Raw genomic sequence first — 6,308 nt, 5'->3', positions numbered from 1 at the left:
TGATTATTATCATCATTATTATAATGATTATTATCATCATTGTTATAATGATTATTATCATCAACATCATACCATATTATCCGTTTTTATTGTTGTTGTTACTGTTATAATCGTCTCCATTATCAATACCATTTTCATTACGTTACCAAAGCCTCAGTGCTATAAAAGACTAGTAGAAACGCCATTCACATTTCACGCTTTAATGCAAAGTATAATAACTGATCACTGAAACGTTAATGATCAATAAATCTGTGAGCCTTTCAGGGACCTAATTTGAAAATTTACTCTATTACAGATTGTAGTCTAATAGTGAGAGGATGTCAGACCATGGAAATTCAACCGAAGAAATATATTTTAAGGCTGCTGAGGTGGTTGTATTTCATCATCTCCTATTGTCATTCTATAGTCTCCCTCTTTCTCTCTTTATCTCTCTCTATCTCTTGTCCCTCTCTCTCTCTTTCCCTCTCTCTCTCACCTCTCTTTCTCCCTCACTCTTTCTCTCGCACTTTCTCTCCCTCCCTCACTACCCCTTCCTGTCTCTTTTAACTCTTTTATGTCAATATATCGTATATATGGTACGGTCATAAATCGTGCCAAGATTTCATCAATATGTTTCATAATATGATTACATATTGCGTCATTCATAATGCAGTTTCTGACAACAACGGTCATGCAATTGAACGATCACCTGAATTTGAACCATGCACAAGCATTGCGATGAATATTAATGGCGTTAACACTTTCTTTTTTTCTCTCTGTCATACTCTTTCTCTTTCTCTCATTCTCTTTATCTTTGTTTCTCTCTCCCTCTCTCTCCCTCCCTCCCTCTCTCCCTCCCTCCCCCCGCTCTCTCTCTGTCTCTCGCTTCTTCTTTCCGATATGTATATGCATATGAAATTAAATGCATGTGTCGTGCTGTAATGATAACGTCTCATTTTCGATTTAAACAGCTCTTCCCTTGTTGAGTATGTTTCGGTACTGCAAAACTCGCTCTCAGTAGATGCTCTCGTTACAGTAAAGTACTCTACTAAATTCCATTAAACCTCGAAATAGTCCTCATCATTGACGTTATAACTCCATCTTGGTGCAATCTTTTCGCATTAGTCCATAATACTCGAGCTTCCTGGGAACTACACTCAGCTTCATGTAATTACCCTATTTCGGCGAATTTTCTGTGTGTTTTTTTCGCTCAAATACCCAATAGTGGCATAAAAAAGAGAAAAAAGTAAGCTGTGTTGGACTCATTTTCATGTTATACTAGTACTGGTCTGTTTAGGAACATTTCTTGCAGTCTTTCGTTTAGAGCACCATGTGTTGATATTTTCCTCTGTTGAAATTCCCCTATTGATATTTTCCCAATTGAAATTATTATTATTATTATTATTATTATTATTATTATTATTATCATCATTATTATTATAATTTGTATTATTATTATCATTATTACTATTATTATCATTATTAGTATCATTATTATCATTATTATCATCATTGTCATTGTTATTATTATTATTATTATTATTATTATTATTATCATAATTATTATAATTATTATTATTATTATTATTATTATTATCATTTTCATTATTATCATAATAATAAAGACTATAATAAGAACAGTAGTAATGATAATAAGTAATAATAATGGAAGCATAAACAACTATAATAACAATGATAATAATAATATTACTAATGATGATTACGATGAATCTAAGTATCTATTCAAAATTCGATTTTCTCCCTATTCAAATTCCCTTTTTCATCCTATTCAAATATCTGCCCAAGCAACATACACTGGTATCTCGATGTCTCAGTAAGCCCTCGCCTCCCGTTAATACTGGAAAGGGTACTTACCTTTAACGGCCTTGAGGAACCGATCACAGGTGTTCAAGGCTTAACTAGACACGTCACCTAATTTCGAGCAATAAAAGATTTATTTATTGAGGATGTCCAGCTCGGGAACCTTGATATTGCCTTGCCATTTACGCCGCTTTGTGGTGACTGATTATTTTGATTACTATTTATTATCATTACTATTTTTGTTTTATTATTATTTTTTGTATAGCTGCTTTACTAACAGTAATAATGTTTATACTACTATGATTACTACAGCTACTACTACTGTTACTTCTAATTAATATCATCATTATTATTAGTCTTATTATTATCCTCCTCTTCTTCCTCCTCCTCATGATCATCATTATCATCGTCATCTTCATCATCAACCTCATCATCATCATCATCATCATCATCATCATCATCATCATCATCATCATCATCATCATCATCATCATCCTTAATAATAATAATACCATTATGATATTATTATTATTATCATTGTTATTGTTGTTTATACTTCCATTGTTATTACAATTATTAGCATTATTACTGTTGTTATTATTGTCTTCATTGTTATGATAATAGTGCAAATAATAATAATAATAATAACAATAATAATAATAATAATAATAATGATGATAATAAAAGTAATAATAATAATAATAATAATAATTATTATTATTATTATTATTATTATTATTATTATTGTTATTATCATTATTATTGTTTTTATTATTATTATTATCATTTGTTTTTTTTTGTATTGCTATTATTATCATCTTTATCATTATTAACATTATCAATATTATTGTCATCTTTGCTGCTGTTGTCATTATTTTTGTAGTTGTTAATGTTATTTTTATTATTACTATTATTATTATTATTATTGTTATTATTATTAGTAGTAGTAGTAGTAGTAGTAGTAGTAGTAGTATTAGCATCATCATCATCATTATTATTATAATTGGCATTGTTATTTTCTCTTGACATTAAATTTTACCTTTACATTATTTACATTATTCACATTTTTATTTTGTCACAATTACAGTTATCATTATAACTTCTTATAATTACTATTACTTTTATGTTATAACTGTTATTATCATAATTGTCATGATCGTTTTTATTATCATTGTCACTGCTGTTTTACGAATAATTTTGAATGATCTAAATCGTCATTACCAGAATCAACTTTATTAACATTATTATCATCATTATTATGATTATTCTCATTATTATCATTATCATCATTATTATTATTCACATTATTCTCATTATTATCAATATTATGATCATTTCTATTGTTATTGTTGTTTGTGTTATTATTTTTGTTACTATTATTATTATTTTCATTATTATTATTATTGTTATTATTATTATTATTATTATTATTATTGTTGTTGTTATTATTACTATTATTATCTTTATCATTAATCATCATTACTATCTTTATTATCATTTTTAACATTATAATCATTATTGCTCTTGTTTTAGTTGTATAATTACTATCATTACTTTCATCATCACTATCATCATCGTCATAATCATCCTTACAGACATCAATTGTTATAACGTCAGCATTATTTGTCATTATCATAACAATTATTGTTATTCTTGTTATTAATGATATCGCTTCAACCTGTATTGCTCTCATAAAAGCATATATTATTGTTGCACTGTTGTTGTTACAACTTTATTGCTGTTATTATGATGACAATTATAAACATAATTATTTTCCTCTACATGATTCTCATCAAGAGTTTTTTTTTGTGTACCACTGTCATACTTTTAAACTTTTTTATGTCTTTATTCAGATAGTTATTTATTGTTATAGATCGTGAAATAATCTATAAAAGTGAAGAAATGAAAAAATGTAGATAGCACCAGCTCTATTGTATTCCTACAGTTACTGAATATTACACAGAAATTATATGATCATAATACATTACGTGTAATCAGTGCTAATCATAATTACTTTATATCCAACGATTTCTACTATCAAATGTGGTTTATTGTTATTGGCTTCCGTTGAGCTTAATTCTGTATTACACACCGTTGACAAACCGGTAATTATGCAGATTACATAAATCCAAAATTTGTGTTATAGCAGTCCTATTAAAAATGCACTTGTAAATCGATCACTTCGAATAATAGCATTGCAAGCCGGAGCAAGTCTAGTTAGGGTCTGGCAGTGCATGTTCTTTGTTTTCTCTCTCTTCCCTCTTCTTCTTTTCCATTTTTCCATCCTTGTCTACTTCTACTGCTACTATTTCTACTACTTTTAATATTACTGAGACTACTACTATCGGTACTACTGCTACTACTACTACTATTACTACCACTGTTACTACTACTACTATTACTACTACTGCTACTACTACTACTATTACTACTACTGCCACTACTACTACTACTTTTACTACTACTAACATTACTACTATTGCTACTACTGCTACTACTACTACTATTACTACTACTGTTACTACTACTGAAATTACTACTACTGCTACTACTATTAATATTACTACTACTACTACTATTACTACTACTGTTACTAATACTGTTACTATTAATACTACTTTTACTACTACCACTATTACTACTACTGCTACTACTATTACTGCTACTACTATTACTAATACTGCTACTTCTACTACTAATACTGCTACTACTACTACTATTACTACTACTACTACTACTACTACCAATGTTACTACTACTGCTACTACCACTACTACTATTGCTACTACCACTATTTCTACTACTACTATTACTACTACTGCTAGTACTACCACTACTAGTACTATGCATTCTCTATTTGATTATGGAACCATGTTGACGACAGTTTGAAATCTCAAGATTAAGGAAGCAATATTTTTTTTTTTTTTTTTTTTTTTTTTTTTTTTTTTTTTTAATCAGATCCGACCTCCAAGAAACGTAACTATAAAAACAGCAAAAGGCGAAGCTGGGATGAAGTGGAATCCAGAACCACCCAAAAGATATTCAAAATGATGAACACGATATAAAAGAGAGAATTAAAATGCTGGCGCGCGGTGTAGTGTGTGGTTATCAGCGTGAAGTGTGTGTTTGTGTGTATGCGCACGTGTATTCGTTCGTGTGTTGCCGCCCGGACCAGGGGAGTCGGCCAGGCTCGCTCCGACCGCCTCAGACCCTTCCCGGCGCGGCTCCTGGCGTGAGCGACTGCCGTGTTCTCTCCTCCACTCCACTCTTCCACCTCCGCGGCGCCTCCCCCCCACCCTCCTCCACGTCACTTCCTCCACCAGCCGCTCGTTGTGCTCCACCGCTACGTCGCCCTCCTCCCCCCTTTCGCTCCACCCGTTGCCATGCTCGTTGTCATGCTAGGATAATGTGGGCGAGAGATCCGAGGAAGGTGCGGAAGATTTCAAGTTCTTATTCTTTCTTAAGAAAAAGAATAGCGATTTTTTCCAAGCCCTAAACAGGATCGTTGCCTTGTTGTTGTTTTTTCTCATGTTCAGCGTTAAAAATGTATACAATAACATGGAAAACGACGGCAGTAAAAGACAACAGCGAGCCAAGGTCAACAGGCGTCACTTATGTGTGCGTGTATGACAATTAGAGTCATTCCAGGCGGGTGCACGTGAACTACATACAACAATAACAAAGAAAGATACACAAATTATACACTGAATTAACTACGCAATGCTACGAACAGTGAAAAAAATAATAATTTCATAAATTCAACCAACTAACAAAGAAGAAAAGAAAGAGAAAAAAAGTATCAACTGAAAAGAAAGATACAACAGAAAGAGAAGGAGAGAGAGAGAGGAAAAAAAAGAAGAAAAAAAAGAAAACACCCATGGAAATACGTTTAATCGTGTGTCTCCTTTCACGAGCTTGTCTTTCACGCCTTTAGTCATTTTGATTCTACTGAAGCTAACTTAGTGATTTGTTGATCCACGTGTTCCATGGCTGTCACGCGGATCAAACATTATGGACAATTTACGACGCTAAACTTCAAGAGTAACTCCGACATTTTGTGATTTTTTCCTGTTGCATAAAGATACAGTTTTTTTTTTTTTGTACTTTGATGGATTAAATGTGAGAGGAATACACGCTGTTATTATGAAATTATAGTTACGGAGGACAAATAACTACAAGGTATATAAACAACTGTACTCCGTCGTTATAGTTATTTTCAGCGTTATTTATTATTTGTTAAATTTATATTCTTGGCCAAAAAGAAAGAAAATAAAACAACGTTTACTTGTCTGACTTTATGTTAATATCAAGCCACTTTCGAAAGCACTTTCTTTTATCAGAAAATATTGACATCTCTTGACCTTGAGCACTTTATTGTAATACTGAATCTTTGGAAGAAAAGGGTCGCGAAAATCTCAAGTCTGCAAATTCTCAGAAAAGACGAAGAACTTGCAATTTATATGGGAAAAAAAAAGAAAGAGAAAATCTGCTCCAGATGTGATTTCGAA

Source organism: Penaeus chinensis, chromosome 13 (genome assembly GCF_019202785.1).
Source record: "Penaeus chinensis breed Huanghai No. 1 chromosome 13, ASM1920278v2, whole genome shotgun sequence".
NCBI classification, from domain to species: Eukaryota; Metazoa; Arthropoda; class Malacostraca; order Decapoda; family Penaeidae; genus Penaeus; species Penaeus chinensis.
Note: the sequence above shows the minus strand (reverse complement) of the source record.